This window comes from Trifolium pratense, linkage group LG7, assembly GCF_020283565.1.
Source record: "Trifolium pratense cultivar HEN17-A07 linkage group LG7, ARS_RC_1.1, whole genome shotgun sequence".
NCBI lineage: Eukaryota > Viridiplantae > Streptophyta > Magnoliopsida > Fabales > Fabaceae > Trifolium > Trifolium pratense.
In genome coordinates, this window is record NC_060065.1 from 13,807,536 (window position 1) to 13,820,593 (window position 13,058).

Sequence of the window (13,058 nt, forward strand, 5' to 3'; positions counted from 1 at the left end):
AACATTACCTACGAAAATCTGGTAGGTACTGTATTTAATATTTAAAAAAAAAATAGCTTCAGGTTTTTTTAAATTGAATTAAAATTAGGTTTTAAAAACTGCACCAAAACTAAATTTGAATTTTGCGCCAAATAAATTCAAATTTGGCTCCAAAAATACAAATTTTCAAAAACTGAAAATTCGAACTTTCGCTCTGCTTCATTAAGAAATATTTTGGCGCCCAAAATTTCATTTTGTATAAATCCACTACACAAAGGTATCAAATTAATTACAAAGGTCTACATAAGGAGTGAATTGAGCACAAGGTGTGCAAAATCCACTACACAACAAGTCAAATTACAAAGAAACTAAAAATTAAGCCTTTGCACAATACCTAAAAATTAACTCATGAGGGCAGCCAATTACAAACTCAGATTTTCTCTGCTGAAAACTAACTCCAATTCCAATTACTAACAGATACAGCAGGAGGAACTAAAGGAGAACTAAAGAGAACAAGCAAGAAGTACAAGCAGAGGAGGGGCTTCACCTCAAGGAGAACTAAAGCACCCACCTCCAGCAGCGGACCTAGGGGTGGGCTCTGGTGGGCTACGGCCCACCCCCACCACCAAAAAATAATTTTTTTTTATATATATAGGGTATTAATTTAAATGTATTATTAATAATTTTAAGTCACCCGGTATATATATGTACAAATATTAATGTAAATATTAATTTAGAGTATATTATTGATGATTATAAGTAATTCGGTACACATATTAGTTCAAGTATTAGTGTAAATGTTAGTTCATAATTAATTAAATTTATAATAATAGATAAAATTAGCAGTTGAACTAGCATATATAAATATGAAATGACATAAAAAAATATGTTTAATTAATATTAAATTTTTCAAGTCCCATATTTTCACATTTATTGTAATTTTAGTCCTATCTCAATATTTTTTTATTACTTTTTTGCTGTAAAATTAGCAAATTTTAATGGGAAAAAATTGTGAATTTTGGTCTCAAATTTGATATTTCATCTTTAGATTCAATGTTGGAGATAGTAAATCACCTTTATAGCCAAAAATCACAATTTTTAGAGTAAAAATATAGTTTGTTGGTACCAAAATTGTAACATGTGAAAATAGAGGAGCAAAAAATTCAATTTAAAAATAGATTGACTATTTTTCGGCCCACCCACGATATTTTTTCTGGTTCCGCCACTGCCCACCTCAAAACCAAAAGGGAGGCAGCCTGCCAAACCAGAAAAAAAAAAAGAAACAAACAGCCCAGCAAAGGAACTAAAAAACAGAAACACGGAAACACGGAAAGCAAAAACAGCGCCCCACTCCAAAACTGAAACACTAACCACTATTGAAACAAATACCGGGCTCCCACAACCATTCGTAAAAAAGACACGGGGCTATTTTCAATCTCTCCACACTCCACTTCCACGAGATAACTTTTACCTCGTCAAAAATATCCACAATCCCTTTAAACCTGAAAATTCATTTATTTTATACCCTCACATAATTCATTATTAAGCCAATTACAAAACCATTGCATCCCAAAACAATATAATCAACCAAAGTAGCAATATACCAAAGTAGCAATATGATACACAACATTTTTTTGAGGTTAAACATAATTCATTAAGAACAAGCTGAAACACAGCCATTAATGTTACACGGAACAGCAAACAACTACAGAAACAGAAAGAGGCCAAATTGTACCCATAATACTATTACCCAAATTCTATTACCTATAATACTAGTCAAAGAGGCCATATTGTTAGCACCAGAATTTGTGTTCTACCAACAAACAAAACATGTACATTTGTCAACCTAGTCATTAACTTCCTACAATCCTTGACAATTAAATTAATAGCAGCAAAGCTAGATTTTCTATAAATACAGTTTACCACATTAGCAGCATCAAAATGAATAGAAAGTCTTCAGCGCTTCAGCCAACAAAACCCTAGCGCTTCAGCCATAAGCAGATCAACATAAAGTCTTCTCTTTTGCATGCACTTCAGACTGTTTCGCCATCCGAGTTACGCAAAATCAGTCCCTAAACTGTACAGAGTTGCTGCAACATCAATAAAAAGAGAGAAAATGAGATATGGGAGGCAAAAAGAGTAAGCTTAAAAAATCAAGAGTAATACCTTTGTTATCTAATTTGCGTCTGTGTCCCCATTATTAGAATTAGTTGAGTCCTCGTGAGGATTAGTTTCGTCAATTGGAGCATTCCTGGACGAAGAAGCTAACATTTCCTTTAACGCGCTCATTTCTCTTCTTTGCTCCTCCATCATTTGCTGCATCATTTGATGCCTCTCTTCATCTTGTTGGGCCCGCCTATTTAGCTCCTCTCTTTGTGCCTACAACTCCTGAGTCAATCTTTGAATTTCTGCTTGCGCCGCAGGGGGCAGTGGTACAAGACGAGACCTTTCTTCAGGTGTAGGAATATGGATAAGGTTTTCATGTCTCACGTTGGGGGCTAACTTCCCAAAACCATATTTGGTCTTCTTCGTCCCGGGTCCAGATACCTCCTGCCAAATATCTCGTCGGATGATGCCGGGTATTTCATCACGGTTGGAATACTCGGTATGTTTTTCCAGAAATTTCTCAATGTAGTCATCATATAACTTCTGCATACATACATAATAAATAATTAATAAAGTCAAATAAAAATTAATGCATAAAACTATTAGAAAATAATTCAAAAAAATATCAAATTACAAGTTCACCTGAGTAGTCTCAGACCGCTGATCCACATAGGCACCCGTGCTCTTTGTGTGAGTATCTTTGTGGATGTCAGGGATGTCTACATTGGAACCCTTCTCTTTTATCTAGTTTTACACACACAACAAAATAATCAATTATAAGGAGTACTAGCATATTATTGGATACAAGAAGATCCAGCACAAAAACAAGGAAAGAAAACGGTACAAATAGAGCCAAACACACGGGAAAACTACTGAATAATCAAAACAAAAACTCAGTCCAAAAGCAGACTGAGTTGCTGTTGCAAAAGCAGAGTTGCTGCTGCAAAAGCAGACAAACAGGCCTAATAAAATAACATGAATAACAGACAATAAACGGTAGTTGCAGCCAGTCGAAAACCACAGTCCAGACAGTAATAACAACATCATTTTGTAAGCTAACAACATAAGTGTGGCAGTAATCAACCTTTGTAAGCTAAGTAACAATAGAGCTTGGAATTAAACAATTTTATAGAATTAAAAACATATAAGACGCTGACAGATCTACATAGCGACATAAATCTACATATATTTCAAAAAATATACAAATTAAATATATTTTTACCAGTTGTTGAGCATGACAAAAGACGCTGACAGATCCCTGAGTATGCAAATTGCCCCCTTTGCTTGAGTTTCTGTTATCTTTGTTTTCCTGGGAGCGTTTTTTAAAAGTTGGGTCATTTTCCCAATAAAATTACAGTTTTTGCCAAGCTTCTTCTCCAATCCAACAAAAAAATATCTACAATCAAGTTATTGATTAAATCTGAAATAATTGATATATCAATCTAAACAAAACGAACACTGCAAAGTCAAAAAATCAAACAACACTAATTCATGTAAAATTAACCACATATTTAGATTAATAGATGGGGAAAAGTGAAAACGATGTATAGGATGATTTGACTAGTCGAAAAAATGACTCCACCACCCCATTTGGAGTGAACTAAGAAGAAGAAAGAGATAACTTAGAGAAAAGATAAAAACTCTAAAAAAAAGTGTGATCAAGAGTTAAACCTAAGTTCTTTCGAATATGAGGAGTTTATTAACCTTTTGAATCTAATATCTTGATTGATCGTGTATGTTTAATACACTCACACATGTTTCTTTACGTGTGCATGTAATTAATGTTAATAACATGGTATAATCCGAGAATAGTGGAGCAGCTAGAGGCTCACAACATGTTATTTCATGTGATTATCTTGATTAAACCAATGATCTTATGTTGTTTGTTGAGATAATTGTACAGTACGATTTTGATCAGTAGCATAGGTTCAAAAAATAATATAGTTATATTGATGATTATTTAAATATAAAAAGCAAGTTCATGAAACTGAAAAATAAAATTCGATAATTTTATAAATATGAGAAACATATTTAACAACTTTTTATTCCTTTTGAACTTAATGGCTATGTGCATGTAAATAAAAAATTAAGTGATTGTGTAAGTAAATAATACTCTATAACTATTGAATTCACTTCCTGCTTAAAAAAAAAAAACTATTGAATTCACTATTGAAGTTAATTTTAATTACATTTTTCATTTCCAAAATTTATCCGTTGTATACTTCCTTCTAATATACAAATAGAAACCACATCTTTTTGTACAAAAAAAAAAAAAGAAACCACATCTTATTTGTAACATTATTAAGCGTGATAGTGAATTTGATAATGAGTTGAAAAAAACTAACGAAAAATACCAATATAACAAACAAATTAAAATTAAAGTTAAGAGATAAATTTGTAACATTAATTAGTTAAATGATCAATATGAATCGATAAATAAATTAAGGGACCAATTATCCAATTTAACCTAAAATATAAGTAAAAGTTAATATATTTTTTTAGGTGAATACTTTAGTACCTTAGAGTTTAGTTGAATACTAATACATATATACAAAATTCAAAGACATATTATATTTTTTAATTATATTAATTTAATTATATTCAAATATATTTAAAATTTTAATGAATTTTGTCCATATAGTACTAATATCCAACTAAACTCCAAGAATACCAAATATATTTTTATTTTTTTATCCGATTTAACAATTGCATAATAAAAATGTTTTTGGTCTCTAAGTGTGCGTTTGATTCGTAAAACAGGAAGAACTGGACAGGACAGTACATGATAGAACAAGATAATACAAGACAGGACAAAACTGTACCGGAGAGATATAGGGCGATAATATTTTTATATTCGAAAATAAAATGGGTATTTTCGTATTTTTTATAGTTGTACGTACTGTGGACAAAAAATTATCATGTGGTTCAGTGAGGGACAAAAAATCTTGTTTTTATCATGTCCTTTGCTGCCTAATTTTCCAGTTCCATAACCTGTTTCAAATCAAACAAAATACAACAAAAGTTGTCCAGTCTAGTCTCCTATTTTCTAGCAGATCAAACGCACCCTAAAAATATATAATCTTTCATTTAAAGAAAATAATGGTCACAATTATTTAGACACACCATTTTGATACAGTTAAATAAAATACATATCATTTAATTCTTTTTTTCTTTTGTCCATTTCAAATATATGAGTGTGTCTAAATAGTATAACTAAATAATTATGATTATTCAAGAGTTTCTCTTCGTTTAGTCTCTCAATAGTGTTACGTTTAACTTACTTTAGCATAAAAAAACCAAGTTTATTGAAGAAAAAAATGATTTGAAGGACCATTTATTTTTAAAGAAAGTTAATATGATATAATTATAGGAGTCAAAATGTTATTTAATTAACCATATAAAAATTGATATCCATTTTGTAGTTTCTGCCTTACGGGCCTGAAAAGAAGGAAATTAGAATTTAGGGAGAAGATAGAATTTAGGGGCGGCTTTGAAAGAGTGTAATAGTAATACACACCAACATATATTTTTCTTTGACAGATAATACACACCAACATAGTTTTTTATGTGTAAATGTTAATTAACAAGGTAGAGGTTCACACTTCACAACCTGTTATTTCATGTGATTCTCTTGATTAGAGCAATGATTTATTACTCTTTGTTAAGATAATCGTACGACTTTGGTAAGTGTTATAGAGTCAAAATATTATTTTATTTCTTAATTGTTTTTTGTCAAGTAAATAAGTAAAGTATTCGGGATTCAAATTCGACTTATATATATATATATATATAATGTAATGTAATGTTTCTATCGATTGAATTACGGTAACTGACATATTTTATTTCTTAATTATTTTATTTATTACTGTAATGAATTATTTTTGGAGACATTGTGTTCCAAAAACCACGAAGAAGTTTATCAATGTAAATTGTAATAATGTGATTATTTGATGTAAAATTCAGCTGGATTTCAAGTTGTAGTCCGGGGAATAAGTGAGTGAAATTTATTTTTTCTACCCCTATATTTAACTCTTTACCACTATGAACAATTCAATATTCCCATCTTGTCCCTTTTATTTTTTGCTTCACCCCTCCATTTAACCAAAGGAAAATTTTAAAAAATGAATTTCGAAATTTAGCCACGGTTTAGCCGTGGCAAAACTGGGAAATTTTGGAATGCTTCAATCAAGTTTTCTGATAAAATAGTTGCAAACCGGAACAATTTTAGTCAAGTGTTCTGGTAAAATAGTTGCAAACCGGAACAAATTTAGTCAAGTTTACCGGTACAACAAACCAGAACAAATTGTAAAAAGTTTTTCGAAAAGAATTAGCCATTGTTCAAGCGTGGCTAAAAACAGATCTGAATGTTTTTTAAAATCATCCTTACTAGACATGATGCAGATATGGACGGACGAGAGAAAGAGAAATCCAATAAATTACTACCAAACCTAAGGCTAACAGTTCTTTCATTCGATCCCTAATTCGATCAGGTCAAGTTCCATACACACGTGAAGTGACAAAATGAAGTATTGTGTACTTTTGTTGTCCCAAGATTCTTAAACACAACAAAACATCATCACAAACTTTGTTAATTCCCAGATTGATAATGAAGTTTAATAGTTTCTCTTGAATTTCCCGATTGTATTGTTTTAGCCACGGTAATTCTTTCTGGTAGTCTGAAATTTTTCAGGTTTTCCACGGTTTAACCGTGGCTAAACTTCGAAACTCATTTTTTTTTATGTTCTCCGGTTTGTGACTTTGATTAAATGTAGGGGTGAACCAAAATAATAAAAGGGCAAGATGGGAATATTGAATTGTTTGTAGGGGTAAAAGGTTAAATGTAGGAGTAGAAAAAAATATTCTAAGTGAGTTTGAAAATGTTTTGGGCTGACCCTAAGGTCTAGCATGCGAGGATACAGGCCCAAGGTTACGCCCTCCGGTCCAACGGTTAAGGAAGTCAACCTTTTATAGTGGCTAACATCGAAATGATTGACATTTACTGTTAATCATGGCTTCTCAGCCGTTATTCCGACAACTATTAATGGAAAGGACGTGATATCTATCATGACATTAATGGTCTTGGCTCCACGTCGGAGGCTATATATAGTTTTCTCATGTAGAAGGCCCAAATACTTTTTACTTACTTGAGCGTCCGACTACAGGTACAACCCCCTCTCCTTTCACACCATAGTATTGAAGAGGAGAACCACCGGTCATGTCGATTCTGATCAGTGTCGCCGTCTATGTGAACTATAGTTTCCCTATATTTTCCTAAAACTTAAGATCAAAACTACTCAAAAACGACCAATGGCCGACAAAAACAATGGCGTTCTCCGCAACGACAAACCGGAAATGCCCCTTGGCATGCCGCTCAATGAAATTGATAGCCACGATAGAGCACCGGCCACCACATCTGAAAATGACCCTGATTATGATCCCTACATCCCGGACATGACAAGCTCGCAAGTGCACGAGCATGTCTTCGTAATAAAGAGTATCGAATCCACATGGACTTACGAGTAACAAGGTAGAGGGAAAATTATATTGATATTGATCAAAAATAGTATCTTACATGGGAAAATTATTTTTGTTATATAAAAAGATTAGAGAAATAGTGAAGATGATTATGGTGATTATTTTGGATTTTTAATGATCAAACAAGCATGCAACAAAGATTGATTTACTTATAATATAAAAGTACCCCCAAGGTTATGGATTTCATCCAAAGCACAAATTCTGTGTTTTTCTCATGTGAAAACCTATCTTTTTAAAAGAAAGTAAAAAGGTATCTTAGCATCGTGAACAACTTTCCTTGTCATCGCGGTTGTAAAGCGCGCCAGTCCATGTCACCATGTTCGTAAAGCATCTGTCCATGTCACCATGCTCGCAGGGGCGGACCCAGACACAAATAACTAGTGGGGCTAAAAAATTTATGCACTACTCGAAAAAAAATTCATTGATAATTCAGTTGAACAACAAACAATATACGAGATTTACTAATACAATATGTATATCCAAAAAAAGAACAACAAATCAACGAACTATAAAATTTCTTTTAAAAATAACAAACATATAAAAAAAACCACAAAATTTCTATTCGAATAAGAAAAAGACTATAATTGTTAAAGGGTCATGCTAAACAGTGCCCCCGGGGCACTTGTTAAGCATACCTAAAAAGGAAATAAAAAATAAAATTTATATTGAAAAGACAACTTTTTGTACTTTTGAGGCATTGAATGCACGCATTTCGAGATAGAATTTCTATTTTAAGATGCTTAACCAGTGCCCCGGGGGCACTGTTTAGCATTTTCCATTGTTAGGGTAATCATGCATATCACTATTGTTAGAGTCTTCACAAGATTCTACCTTGGACCAAAATATATAGAACACAAAATTATACGAGCATATAGTTTATTTTGATAAACTAATTCAATTAGTTTATAACTTATTAACTTTTATTTCAATTTTACTCGTATTATCTTACTTCAAAAAATTAAATATTAATTATGTCATTTCATATTTATATTCCGGTTGAATTGGTAATTTTACCCAATACTACAAACTCAATTACTTATTTACCTTTTTTGTGCCAAACAAAGTTAAAGTTAATTGTTATAAACTAATATTTGCACTAATACTTAAACTAATATATGTATAAGGGACTTACAGTCATCAATAATAAACTCTAAACTAAAATATTTGTTTATTTTTTTTAGAAAAAAATCAGGTTGGTGTGGCTATAGCGGCTGGTGTGGCTATAGCCACACCAAGACTTGAAGAGGTCCGTCCCTGCATGCTCGTAGTGCTCAAGCATGCCAGATAGTTACCCCCCAAGCATAACTACGAAACATTTGTCACAAATGTGCTTTTTCTAGGCCTATTTAGATGGATATTTGATCAAGTCATCATATGTGCTTTAAAGGAAGACAAGAGTAATAATTACGTGCATTATGGTCATTTTGTCCGCTACATTTTGCCTTAAGAGTGAGAAAACCAAACATCAAGGGTTAGGATGTCTGTCACGGCTGTGCAAACATAGCAGAAGAGGAAATAATGTCTGGAAACACGTGTTGTCACGGCCATGCCAATGCTCCACAAGGCCGTGACAGGCTTTGTTGAGGCATTTTGGCAGTTTTAAATTTTGGTTTTCCCACTCTTAATGACACTTATGTTGTAACTATCCAATTTCCTAAGAAATTATCAACTTTATGGGCCTATATATCGAAGGTGAGAAAAAACACAAGAAGGGGGGGTTGAATTGTGTTTACTTTTTCTTGATTTAAAGAAAACTTAACTTATCAGCCTTCGAAGTAGTTCAGAGTTTGATGAAGCTGTTGTTTTGTTAAGCATTTGCAGCGGATATTGAAAAGCTAAGAGAAAGAGAGAAGAGAACACAAAACAATTATATACTGATTCCTCCCACAAATTGAGAGAAGTCTAGTCCTCTTGCACTTCCACGAGATTTCACTATAATCACCAAGATTACAATTGCTCAAACACCAAGCAAGAGACTTCCTCTGCTCAAACACTAGTAAGAGACTTCTATGCTCAAACACCTAGCAAGAGACTTCCCTTTGCTCCAACACTATCTAAGAGACTTCCATTTGCTCAAAGTTCAAATGACAAGAGACTTGCTTTTTTTTGTTCTACGTTTTTTTATTTTGTTATGCGATTTTCTTTCTTCCTTTATTTATTTATTTATAATAAAAATACGGTTTTCTATTTCCAACTTATTTTTTTGGTTATTTTTCAATAATTAATTAATACTGACTGCTCGATTAAAAATAATAATAATAATACTAACAACTAATGTGATTTTTATGCATTTATGAATCTGGTAGGATCTTACGATCCCCCGATTCATGATCTTGTGATCCTTCCCCGATCTTGCGTAGGATCTCGACTCTGACTACTTTGCTCCTGTCTAATTTTTAATTTTCCAACGGTGACCTTCACCTCTTGATCCTTCGGTCATTATCTACGTACATGTGAATATATTTATCATTATATCTATTACTAATATATTAAAATCGATTACCACCAAAATTACTAATTTATCCTTATTACTTTTAATCATGTTGTAAGTTTTATATCATTCATTGTAATTTCAATGCAAAAATATTAATAATATATATAAAAAGAATATAAGATAAATACAAACAAAAAATATAGAAAGAATATAAAATAAATACAATAAAAAGATGATATGCTTAAAAATATGAATAAAACAGATTAAGATAAGAACAAAACAGAAAAATATATTTATGCTTAAAAATAGGAATAAAAAGAACCATAGAAAAAATAAGATGAATATGCATAAAAATAGGAATATAGAAAAATTGAAACATAAACAATATTTTTGCAAAAAAAATAAAAAAAAAAAAGAAACAATATTTCTCATAAAAAATAAACAAACAATATTACCACCAAAGTTACTAGCAGTGTTTTAAAAACCGGACCGGACCGACCGGTCGAACCGGGAACCGGAGGATATTCGGTCTGGTTCATACGTTGGATCAGGTAAGCAGTTGGACCGGTGAGAACCGGAAAAAACCAGAAAAACCAGTGAACCAGTGGTTTTCTCGAACCGCCGGTTTGATTACACCCGTTTTTTTTTTCTTCTTTTTCGCCCAAATTGTCAAAACCACATCGCTCTTTCTTCTTCCCTCTTCGTTCTTCTGTTTCTTTGCTTCTATTATGTTGTTTGTTGGTTTATAATGGTGTGGTGTTTGATGTTTAGTTTAAAATTTTACATAGATCATGGTATATTTTGCATTTTGAACCCCCTAAAATTTTACTTTTGCACCCATCCAAGAGAATAAGAGAACACAGAAGAAACAAAATAGAGAAGATGCATGATGTTTGCAAAAAATACTCAAGAAAAGATGGATAAACAAGGAACTGGAAGTTACTGAGAGCGGCTGCACACAATGAATGAGTTTGGAGGAGATGATAGTGTTTTTAGGGTTTTTCTAACTCATTTGGGCTTCTATTATGTGGCCCACTTGTTATACAATTTTTTTTACAGTTTGTTACATACTTACATGTCTTTGTCTTTTTTTAGCTCTTTTTGTTACATGTTTGTGTGTTTCTTTTTCTTTTTTTGTCAAATTTGTGTGTTTACTTTGCATTTAAATAAACATATAAAAAGAAAAATTGCATCAATACTAAAACTAAGTATTTTATACCAAAAAAAATTAGCATTGTTTTTATTGTTGGTTTTAATGTAGTATTTTGTCGAAATTTATAATTTGTCTTAAACTTTGTGCCGATTTTTCAAAACTTTATTCTATTACTTTAAAAATTCAATTCTTTAACTGCTAAACAAATAACAAAATATAGAAGAGAAAATTTTACTTTGATTTTAGTCAACTAAATTGATTTTGATTTCAAATTTTTTAGGTGTTATGATTTTCTTTAAAGACCAAGTTATCCGGTTTAATAACTATAAAGTTTTATTATAGAGACCGGTTCATTCCATCGGTTTAATCCGGTTTTATCCGGTTTATCATGCGGTTGGACCAGTGACTCAGTGGTTCGACCAATGAACCAGTGAACCAGTACTCTCACCGGTTCGATGTTCGGTCCGGTTTTTAAAACATTAGTTACTAGTACTAATTTTTAATAATGATATAATAAAGTTATTATTAAAAAATATAATAATAAATTTTTTTGAGCAATATAATACTAAAGTTATTATAAAAAATATATAATAAAATTAATTACTATCAAATTTACTAAATTATCCTAATCAAATTTTAAATTTTTTATTAAAAAATATACACGAGAGCATTATTTATCATTGATAATTTATTCATTTAATAAATTTTACAAGAAATAACACAACACAAGTTTCACTTAGATTTTAACAATATTATATAATAAATTTTTAAATATTTTATTCTAAATAAATTTTTACCTTAATATAATAATAAACTTAATATCGAATAAAAGTCAATAGACCCGTGCGAATGCACGAGTCTTTTAACTAGTTGATAAAAAAATCAAAAACATAAAATTAGATTAAACATACAAGACACACCATAGAATAAAGTAAGGACATAACCTCCACCGAAAAAACTCCTTACAACTCTAAAGTAAAGTGGACTACTCATCTTACTCTTTTTGCATCCCATCTTGGGTCCCATATCCCTATGAATATTGATCTTCATGATTGGATTTTGGAATGGTTATTGTGTCAAGACCTCATGGGTGTTCAATTATTTTGTGTGTTGCTATGGAAATTTTGGGCAGGAAGAAATGCTGCTGTGTTCAATGGTGTACAATTGGACCCGGGACGCCTGACCATTGATGCTATGAGTTTTGTCCATGATTTTAATGAAGCAAATCCCCCAAGGTGTAGAAGAGCTCCAGTGGCACATGTCCCTATCCAGCCTGGCATGACTAACCCCATTTTCTCTATGTTTGTTGATGCTGGTTGCAGCAATTCTGGACCTACCGGTTGGGGACTGGTTTTGCGTAACTCGGATGGCGAAACAGTCCTAAGTGCATGCAAAAGATAAGACTTTTATGTTGATCCGCTTATGGCTGAAGCACTAGGGGTTCGTTGGGCTCTCCAACTCGTCGTTGATCAAGGAATCAACTCTGTTTCTATTTATTCTGATTCTGCTAATGTGGTAAATTGTATTAATAGAAATTCTAGCTTTGCTGCTATTAATTTAATTGCTGAGGATTGTAGGAAGCTAATGAATAGGTTGACAAATGTATGTGTTTTGTTTGTTAGTAGAACACAAAATTCTGATGCTCACAATTTGGCATCTCTGGCTAGGATTATGGGTAATAGAACTTGGGTAGGAGTTGTTCCTCTTTCTTCTGGTTTTTCTGTTGCTGCAGCTATGTCTGCTGAACCTTGTATCATTAATAGCTGTGTTACAGCTTATTCTTAATGAAGTATGTTTAACCTCAAAAAAAAAAAGTGGACTACTCATCTTGATCATGGTCGATAACCACAA

General features: G+C 32.0%; 1 long non-coding RNA gene across 2 annotated transcripts; it reads right to left on the minus strand.

Moving 5' to 3' along the window:
- Positions 1–266: 266 nt before the first annotated feature.
- Positions 267–3,326, minus strand: LOC123898091. 2 transcript variants are annotated; one of them, XR_006805213.1, is made up of 5 exons: positions 3,308–3,326; positions 2,728–2,829; positions 2,146–2,628; positions 1,213–2,069; positions 267–550 (listed from the first exon to the last, which is right to left on the minus strand). It is a non-coding gene; the product is annotated as an uncharacterized LOC123898091 (long non-coding RNA). The 2 variants fall into 2 exon arrangements; XR_006805212.1 differs by lacking the exon at positions 3,308–3,326 and having other exon boundaries at positions 2,728–2,996.
- Positions 3,327–13,058: the final 9,732 nt, after the last annotated feature.